The 9,677-nt window shown below is 36.3% G+C and overlaps 1 long non-coding RNA gene across 1 annotated transcript; it reads right to left on the minus strand.

Annotated features, from left to right (window-relative positions):
• Positions 1-4,949: 4,949 nt before the first annotated feature.
• On the minus strand, positions 4,950-5,589 carry LOC129732701 (uncharacterized). Its single transcript, XR_008729320.1, has 2 exons — positions 5,249-5,589; positions 4,950-5,184 (listed from the first exon to the last, which is right to left on the minus strand). It is a non-coding gene; the product is annotated as an uncharacterized LOC129732701 (long non-coding RNA).
• Between the last annotated feature and the right edge of the window lie 4,088 nt (positions 5,590-9,677).

A 9,677-nucleotide genomic window follows, 5' to 3' on the forward strand; every position in this document is an offset into this window, starting at 1 on the left:
TTTCTTGACAGCACTGGCAGGTTAAAAATTTTCATCCAAAATTAGGTAAACAATAACCTCTCGAGCAGCGAAAATTCGAAACATTTCATTCAAACATAGATATGGTGCATTGATCCATCATATGAGTTTTTTCTACAAATTTCACTTAATCAAAGTTACTCAAAATCGCAGTTCGCTTAGGCGAACTCAAAAATTGGTAGTTTTCGTACTCATAATTAGGTAGCTTCATTTAACCGTGGAGAGGGAGAAACGAATACTACACTCAAAACAGATAACATGCAAATATAAGATTATTTAGTCCCTAGATAAGTAATGTCGCTAGTGTGCCCATTGTATTCGAGGCAAATCATGTTGCACAAAAGATCCCAAGCACTAGAGTCGATTTGTCGAGATTCGACTTGAAAACTGCTTTGAGAATCATGATCTAGTAGACCTACCTCTATTTTTAACCTTGTTATGGGCAAAAACTGCCAAAAGAAAAAGCAGACTACACTGAACCAAATTGCTCGCACATGAATGTGTTATCATTGCTTGACTTTAGCTTTTAACGATTGTATATCATTTTAAGTCTGTAGTACACTCTTTGTCTAATGGTCAAATATTTGACCATCTGACATAATGGTCAAATTTATTTGACATCATGGTTGTTGTTTTTCCGTGTTTGCCCCATGTTAAAATTGGAGAGTGACAAACAATTATATTTTACCAAATTTTTATCTGTCAAAAAGTGACAAATATTTGACGCTCGGTCAAAGAGTGTAATACAGGCTTTAGAACTGATTATCACCCTTTGCTTGCGCAGTTCAAATAAATAAGGGTAACACTGAACAGTTAAAATGATTGTTATTAACTATGGGAAAAATTATGGACGAGCACATCGAAAGTGAAACAGTGTGAAACTGAATCGTAAAACAGTTCATGTTTGTGTATGATTTCACTAACCCATTCCCGGCGGAGAGTAATCAGATTTTACCTCGAAAAATGACCTTCGAACTCTTGTTATTCAGCAACTACGCGTTCAATTAATACAAACTAGGTTGCGTATTTTAGAATGATCTGTTCTCAAACCGCATTTAATAGTTTAATCGTTCAAAATATCAAGTTTAATTGTAAAGTTGTAATCCAAGTTCAGATGTCAGGTGATGCCATACACGCTTACCGGGAAAAACCTATACATAAGTAGAAATCACTCAAAATCCCCTTAAAGCGCACAAACTCAAGAGCTGAGTAGAAAGACTGTACCTACTATTGAGTTATATGATCATACTTATAATTGGATAACGAAATATACCTAAAAATTGGTAGCATATGAGATATAACAGATACAAAAATGACTGGTTTCAACGCATATCAGGATGTTTCAGTTCATGATTATTAACAAAAACAGGTAGTTTTAACGATTAAGTTCGTCAATTTAACCCACAACTAGTTTGTTTTACAGATCAATGATAATGCAAAGTGGGTAGTTTTAACATATCAGTGAGTAAACTTCACCCAAAACTAAGTAGCTTGACATATTTCCACAAAAAAAAATTCCACCCAAAATTAAGTTCTTTTTAGTCAATTCGATAGTACTGAGTACCCAAAAGTAAGGAACCTGGCATGAACTGCAAATTGGGTAAAAATTACTCAACGATCGAAAAACTACCCATAATTAAGCTCAAACTACTCAAATTAAGCATTGAGAAATCCTGCAGTGAAAAATTGAAATATTGCTGCAGCAGTATTGCTAGTAAAATTCAATGGTGAGCCGCTCGTCAAACATACAATCAGTTTGAGGTAAATAACTTTTTCTACAAGCATCGTAGCGTTTTACGGTCTTCAGAAGAGTTTTTCCCAGGAAAATTTCCTACAAATATCATGTATGGATATGTTTTTAGGAGTCAACTGGACATCTCTAGAGAATAAGTTTTGAAAAAGTTGATTTATCCATGTAAAATCGTATGGAAACTTTAAAAATCGGGCGCAAAAATATAGTTACACCGATCGATCGGAAAAGTAACACGTTTGTTATAGGACCCATAAGGAAGACGAAAAGTGCATGGGAGCTAGAATTTATTTTTTGTCCCACCCTAGTGTGCAGGTAGTCTTCAAAAGATGTACTATACCGAAAAATATGTTAACTATGAAGCGATAGGCAATCAAAGGTCAATCCAAACGAAACCGAAAACGCGACCGACTTGTTGAACAGTTCAAGACGCAGTTTTGTGAACGTTTGTTCTGAAAAAAATAACTCAGTATCCATCTGGCTTTTCTACGTACGGAAGGAGAACAAAAGCCAAGATGCGATTAAATTAGACTCACCTTAATGTTAAAGCCCGAGCTACAGGGTCATTTGAGTGAATCACCATGAAAACGCGCTTCACAAATTCTTCTACATTCAAAATTTTTTCAAGATGTTTTTCACTTTGTTGACAAACGCGTAGAACCCACAATCTAGATAAATTAGAACTAATATAAATGGTTACGCTAGCTGTCTTTTAGAAGAAATGTTTTACCTAATACGAAAAAATTCTGCCAGTTTCAGGAAAGATGAGTTAATAAGAACTGGGAACGGGTACTTTTCAAAAAGTTTTGGAAACCTAATAATAGCTTCGCATTGTTCTCCCATTTTCGCAGAACGCAGACCTGAAAATTGGATTTGTTTTTTGTCCATTCTGTATTTTCAAAAATGATAATACCTTTATCAAGTTCAATCAAACATGAAATCCATGGAATCCCCGAACACCTCAGACCAACAGTTGTGCCATCAATATTTTCGGCAAAATTTGGTCACCTTCCAGAAGATAGTTCCTTCTTCACGGACGGATCTGTAATGGATGGACATTCCGGATATGGCGTTTTCAACACAGATCATCGCATATCCCGCAAATTGGCACAACCTTGCTCCATATACGTAGCTGAATTGGCTGCCATACACAATTCGCTGCGAATTATCGAGCTCAAGACACCAGGCAATTATTTCATCTTTTCGGACAGCCTCAGTTCTATCGAAGCTCTCCGATCGATTAAACCGGTCAAGCACCCGTCCTATTTCCTCCCAGAAATTAGACGGATATTAGAAGTGCTGGTTGATCGGTCTTTCATTATCTGCTTTGTGTGGGTCCCCTCTCATTTCTCAATCCCAGGCAATGAAGAAGCTGATCTATTAGCGAAAAGGGGTGCCATAGAAGGAGATATATTTGATAGACCGATCACCTATACCGAGTATCTTCACCTGCCTCGACAAATGGCCCTGGCAAACTGGCAGGAAAGGTGGGATAAAGACGACCTTGGGCGATGGATGGACTCGATCTCGCCCAAAGTGTCTACAAAAGCTTGGTTCAAAGGGTTAGATTTAACTCGGGATTTCATTCGAGTTATTTCGCGCCTAATGTCCAATCACTATGTTGCAAACGCACACCTCTATCGAATTAACTTGGTCGATAGTAATATGTGCGAATGTGGAGGATACGAAGACATCGACCACATAGTTTTCGTATGCCCAAAGTATCATAGAGCAAGGACCAAGCTTAAAGATTCTCTCAAAAAACAGAAAGTGACGTCTACGATTCAGGTACGGGATGCGCTTGCTAGCCGTAACCCCGCGCTTGTAATACCTATTTATGACTTTTTAAAAGATATCAAATATCAAATTTGATTATCTCCTTGCTGTTTCTGCTTATTCTTCCCAACACAACTACCCTCAAAAAGTTTCACACTAATTCTGTTCCTTTTTTCTTCTTTCTTGTGTTATTCTTTTTAGAGAAACATGAATCATTGCTTCTTTCTGAGAGACATGATCCACCAAACTTGGGTATAAGTTTTGATTTCGAAGAGATAAGGAACCATCACACCTCAATGAATAGTATTAAGAATTGATATTTAACATAGAGAAGAAATTTAATGTTATTTTTAGTCGTAGGTTTAAATGACATGTATTTTTAAATTGTATTTATAAAAAAGAAAAGATGAGAGGGTTTTTATGCCTGTTTGAGGAGGAGCAGTCGGGATACAGGCTCTACTCAAGCTGGCTTTTCCCTACTCCAAAAGACATTCGGCCCCGTTATGCTTCGCGGTTGGGCCTAAATAAATATTAGTTATAAAAAAAAAAGTTCAATCAAAACCGAATTAGCATCCTGGTCTCCATCATTTAAAAAGTTTTCGTTAAAAATGAGCGTTCGTGAACCCATATTATATACTGAGAAAATTATTTATATGTAACCTACAGTTAAATTTTTTAACCGGTTAATGTCAAAGATGCCAGATGTTTTTGAAAAATGACTGCAACTGCTCGAAAAACCAAAAAAAAAACTGCTTGAAAACGAGGAGATAAGCCTGTATTACACTGTTTGCCTGCCACGCTTACCATGAAAAACCTATACCTAAGTAGAAATCACTCAAAATCCTTTTAAAGCGCACAAACTCAAAATTTGAGTAGAGAGGCTATACCTACTTCTGAGTTGTATGATCATATCTATAATTGGATAACGAAATATACCTAAAAATTGGTACCATATAAGATAAAACAGATACAAAAATGACTTGTTTTAACGCATATTGGGATGTTTAAGTTCATGATTATCAACAAAATAGGTAGTTTTAACGATTAAGTTCGTCAATTCAACCCATAACTAATTTGTTTTACAGATCATTGGTAATGCCAAGTGGGTAGTTTTAACATATCAGTGAGTTAACTTCACCCTAAACTAAGTAGCTTCTAATGACATATTTCTACAAAAATAAGTAATTTCAACCTAAAATAAAGTTCTTTTTACTCAATCCTATAGTATTGAGTACCCAAAAGTAAGTAATCTGGTATGAACTACAAATTGGGTAAAAATTACTCAACGATCGATAAAACTACCCAAAATTAAGCTCAAACTATTCACTATAAGCATTGAGAATTCCTGCAACAGAAATTGAAAATTTTGGTTTTTTAATACAAATAAAACTCAAAACACTAAAGATAATGTTTATAACATTGTTTATATTCCCTCCAACAACCGAAAGTTGCTTATCACACAATCGATCTTGAGGTGTGTCCGTTCGTTTTCTTGGTGGGACCTTCAACGCTGTAAATTTCCGGAAAACCAAAATCTGGCCCGTGCCACTCTGGCGCACACCAGTAGTTTATTCTCTGGTTCAGTGGCCCCGCAGGCGATACCACTTTCTGTGCGGGTGGTTTTGCTTTCGGAAGGAAGTCTACAAGAAACAGGATTTTTATTAGACTATGGAGAATTTTGCATTTGAAAATCACAAACCTTACCTTTCGCTAATCGATGAGGATATTTTATTCATTTTGAATATTTCAAAGCAAACAAAATACAACTCCAAACCTTCTTTCACTAGAAACCCGAATTTTAAGCACTCGTAGAAAAAAAACACTGTTGATTTCACAACTGTTTCTTTCTTGACAGCACTGGCAGGTTAAAAATTTTCATCCAAAATTAGGTAAACAATAACCTCTCGAGCAGCGAAAATTCGAAACATTTCATTCAAACATAGATATGGTGCATTGATCCATCATATGAGTTTTTTCTACAAATTTCACTTAATCAAAGTTACTCAAAATCGCAGTTCGCTTAGGCGAACTCAAAAATTGGTAGTTTTCGTACTCATAATTAGGTAGCTTCATTTAACCGTGGAGAGGGAGAAACGAATACTACACTCAAAACAGATAATATGCAAATATAAGATTATTTAGTCCCTAGATAAGTAATGTCGCTAGTGTGCCCATTGTATTCGAGGCAAATCATGTTGCACAAAAGATCCCAAGCACTAGAGTCGATTTGTCGAGATTCGACTTGAAAACTGCTTTGAGAATCATGATCTAGTAGACCTACCTCTATTTTTAACCTTGTTATGGGCAAAAACTGCCAAAGGAAAAAGCAGACTACACTGAACCAAATTGCTCGCACATGAATGTGTTATCATTGCTTGACTTTAGCTTTTAACGATTGTATATCATTTTAAGTCTGTAGTACACTCTTTGTCTAATGGTCAAATATTTGACCATCTGACATAATGGTCAAATTTATTTGACATCATGGTTGTTGTTTTTCCGTGTTTGCCCCATGTTAAAATTGGAGAGTGACAAACAATTATATTTTACCAAATTTTTATCTGTCAAAAAGTGACAAATATTTGACGCTCGGTCAAAGAGTGTAATACAGGCTTTAGAACTGATTATCACCCTTTGCTTGCGCAGTTCAAATAAATAAGGGTAACACTGAACAGTTAAAATGATTGTTATTAACTATGGGAAAAATTATGGACGAGCACATCGAAAGTGAAACGGTGTGAAACTGAATCGTAAAACAGTTCATGTTTGTGTATGATTTCACTAACCCATTCCCGGCGGAGAGTAATCAGATTTTACCTCGAAAAATGACCTTCGAACTCTTGTTATTCAGCAACTACGCGTTCAATTAATACAAACTAGGTTGCGTATTTTAGAATGATCTGTTCTCAAACCGCATTTAATAGTTTAATCGTTCAAAATATCAAGTTTAATTGTAAAGTTGTAATCCAAGTTCAGATGTCAGGTGATGCCATACACGCTTACCGGGAAAAACCTATACATAAGTAGAAATCACTCAAAATCCCCTTAAAGCGCACAAACTCAAGAGCTGAGTAGAAAGACTGTACCTACTATTGAGTTATATGATCATACTTATAATTGGATAACGAAATATACCTAAAAATTGGTAGCATATGAGATATAACAGATACAAAAATGACTGGTTTCAACGCATATCAGGATTTTTCAGTTCATGATTATTAACAAAAACAGGTAGTTTTAACGATTAAGTTCGTCAATTTAACCCACAACTAGTTTGTTTTACAGATCAATGATAATGAAAAGTGGGTAGTTTTAACATATCAGTGAGTAAACTTCACCCAAAACTAAGTAGCTTGACATATTTCCACAAAAAAAAATTCCACCCAAAATTAAGTTCTTTTTAGTCAATTCGATAGTACTGAGTACCCAAAAGTAAGGAACCTGGCATGAACTGCAAATTGGGTAAAAATTACTCAACGATCGAAAAACTACCCATAATTAAGCTCAAACTACTCAAATTAAGCATTGAGAAATCCTGCAGTGAAAAATTGAAATATTGCTGCAGCAGTATTGCTAGTAAAATTCAATGGTGAGCCGCTCGTCAAACATACAATCAGTTTGAGGTAAATAACTTTTTCTACAAGCATCGTAGCGTTTTACGGTCTTCAGAAGAGTTTTTCCCAGGAAAATTTCCTACAAATATCATGTATGGATATGTTTTTAGGAGTCAACTGGACATCTCTAGAGAATAAGTTTTGAAAAAGTTGATTTATCCATGTAAAATCGTATGGAAACTTTAAAAATCGGGCGCAAAAATATAGTTACACCGATCGATCGGAAAAGTAACACGTTTGTTATAGGACCCATAAGGAAGACGAAAAGTGCATGGGAGCTAGAATTTATTTTTTGTCCCACCCTAGTGTGCAGGTAGTCTTCAAAAGATGTACTATACCGAAAAATATGTTAACTATGAAGCGATAGGCAATCAAAGGTCAATCCAAACGAAACCGAAAACGCGACCGACTTGTTGAACAGTTCAAGACGCAGTTTTGTGAACGTTTGTTCTGAAAAAAATAACTCAGTATCCATCTGGCTTTTCTACGTACGGAAGGAGAACAAAAGCCAAGATGCGATTAAATTAGACTCACCTTAATGTTAAAGCCCGAGCTACAGGGTCATTTGAGTGAATCACCATGAAAACGCGCTTCACAAATTCTTCTACATTCAAAATTTTTTCAAGATGTTTTTCACTTTGTTGACAAACGCGTAGAACCCACAATCTAGATAAATTAGAACTAATATAAATGGTTACGCTAGCTTAAAAGAAATGTTTTACCCAATACGAAAAAATTCCGCCAGTTTCAGGAAAGATGAGTTAATAAGAACTGGGAACGGGTACTTTTCAAAAAGTTTTGGAAACCTAATAATAGCTTCGCATTGTTCTCCCATTTTCGCAGAACGCAGACCTGAAAATTGGATTTGTTTTTTGTCCATTCTGTATTTTCAAAAATGATAATACCTTTATCAAGTTCAATCAAACATGAAATCCATGGAATCCCCGAACACCTCAGACCAACAGTTGTGCCATCAATATTTTCGGCAAAATTTGGTCACCTTCCAGAAGATAGTTCCTTCTTCACGGACGGATCTGTGATGGATGGACATTCCGGATATGGCGTTTTCAACACAGATCATCGCATATCCCGCAAATTGGCACAAACTTGCTCCATATACGTAGCTGAATTGGCTGCCATACACAATTCGCTGCGAATTATCGAGCTCAAGACACCAGGCAATTATTTCATCTTTTCGGACAGCCTCAGTTCTATCGAAGCTCTCCGATCGATTAAACCGGTCAAGCACCCGTCCTATTTCCTCCCAGAAATTAGACGGATATTAGAAGTGCTGGTTGATCGGTCTTTCATTATCTGCTTTGTGTGGGTCCCCTCTCATTGCTCAATCCCAGGCAATGAAGAAGCTGATCTATTAGCGAAAAGGGGTGCCATAGAAGGAGATATATTTGATAGACCGATCACCTATACCGAGTATCTTCACCTGCCTCGACAAATGGCCCTGGCAAACTGGCAGGAAAGGTGGGATAAAGACGACCTTGGGCGATGGATGGACTCGATCTCGCCCAAAGTGTCTACAAAAGCTTGGTTCAAAGGGTTAGATTTAACTCGGGATTTCATTCGAGTTATTTCGCGCCTAATGTCCAATCACTATGTTGCAAACGCACACCTCTATCGAATTAACTTGGTCGATAGTAATATGTGCGAATGTGGAGGATACGAAGACATCGACCACATAGTTTTCGTATGCCCAAAGTATCATAGAGCAAGGACCAAGCTTAAAGATTCTCTCAAAAAACAGAAAGTGACGTCTACGATTCAGGTACGGGATGCGCTTGCTAGCCGCAACCCCGCGCTTGTAATACCTATTTATGACTTTTTAAAAGATATCAAATATCAAATTTGATTATCTCCTTGCTGTTTCTGCTTATTTTTCCCAACACAACTACCCTCAAAAAGTTTCACACTAATTCTGTTCCTTTTTTCTTCTTTCTTGTGTTATTCTTTTTAGAGAAACATGAATCATTGCTTCTTTCTGAGAGACATGATCCACCAAACTTGGGTATAAGTTTTGATTTCGAAGAGATAAGGAACCATCACACCTCAATGAATAGTATTAAGAATTGATATTTAACATAGAGAAGAAATTTAATGTTATTTTTAGTCGTAGGTTTAAATGACATGTATTTTTAAATTGTATTTATAAAAAAGAAAAGATGAGAGGGTTTTTATGCCTGTTTGAGGAGGAGCAGTCGGGATACAGGCTCTACTCAAGCTGGCTTTTCCCTACTCCAAAAGACATTCGGCCCCGTTATGCTTCGCGGTTGGGCCTAAATAAATATTAGTTATAAAAAAAAAAAGTTCAATCAAAACCGAATTAGCATCCTGGTCTCCATCATTTAAAAAGTTTTCGTTAAAAATGAGCGTTCGTGAACCCATATTATATACTGAGAAAATTATTTATATGTAACCTACAGTTAAATTTTTTAACCGGTTAATGTCAAAGATGCCAGATGTTTTTGAAAAATGACTGCAACTGCTCGAAAAACCAAAAAAAAAAC

The sequence above is a fragment of the Wyeomyia smithii genome, chromosome 1 (genome assembly GCF_029784165.1).
Source record: "Wyeomyia smithii strain HCP4-BCI-WySm-NY-G18 chromosome 1, ASM2978416v1, whole genome shotgun sequence".
Taxonomy (NCBI): domain Eukaryota; kingdom Metazoa; phylum Arthropoda; class Insecta; order Diptera; family Culicidae; genus Wyeomyia; species Wyeomyia smithii.